Genomic DNA, 864 nt, shown 5'->3' on the forward strand with positions numbered 1-864 from the left:
AGGACCAAAGTACTACCAAAAAGTTTTTAAGTACATTTACGAAAAAAAGTAATAGTCATATATATATATATATATATATATACACTACAAACTGATATTTGTAGAGTTGAATGCATTAAAACAATGGAAGGTGTGACCAACCACCAAATGTACACTGAAAAATAGTGAAGACAGCTTGTCACCAAAAGTAACCCTAGAGTAGAACATTCTACTGCAGTTGAAACAAAATGGTAGCCATGATCTTAATTTTCATCTAAGTAAATGACTTTTCCAGACAAGCATACAGAAAAATTATGAACCTTATCGCTCTATTTCTTTCACAAAACTCTTCTGTCTGGGGCTCCAACAATTCCTTTCTTGTATAGAAAAGGATACTAGTATACACTTGTAAAATAAACGATGCATTACCTTGGCCATATAATTAGATTTGAGGGTAGGTTGGTAGAGATCCTAAAGAGTAATAAAATTGATTCAGGTACATGCTTGCCTCATGCTTGGTATTGCTGGTGTACAAAAATATAGCTAATAAAAAGGAAACAAACAAGTACAATAAAAAAACAATTAATTTAATAAAGACAAGTAGGGATTGATACATATTTGTAATCTAACTAGCTATAGTAATATAGAATGTTTTATTGCTACAAAAAGTATTGAAACAACAAAGTCAAACTATAAAACCTGAGTTACTTAAAAAATTTTAAGTAAATCAGTTTTTGTAGTTTTGACTTTCTTGTTTCAATACCTTCCATAACATTAATACTTTTGATATTACTATAGCTAGTTAGGTTACAAATATGTATCAATCCCTACTTGTCTTTATAAAATTTAATACAATTTTATTATACTCGTTACAAATATAATTCA

The 864-nt window shown here is 28.7% G+C and overlaps 1 protein-coding gene across 1 annotated transcript in view; it reads right to left on the reverse strand.

Moving 5' to 3' along the window:
- LOC111086958 (intraflagellar transport protein 20 homolog) overlaps positions 1-864 on the reverse strand; it is a 3,417-nt gene that overhangs the window by 681 nt on the left and 1,872 nt on the right. The gene's annotated exons all lie outside the window — the stretch shown is intronic.

The sequence above is a fragment of the Limulus polyphemus genome, unplaced genomic scaffold, assembly GCF_000517525.1.
Source record: "Limulus polyphemus unplaced genomic scaffold, Limulus_polyphemus-2.1.2 Scaffold1584, whole genome shotgun sequence".
Taxonomy (NCBI): Eukaryota; Metazoa; Arthropoda; class Merostomata; order Xiphosura; family Limulidae; genus Limulus; species Limulus polyphemus.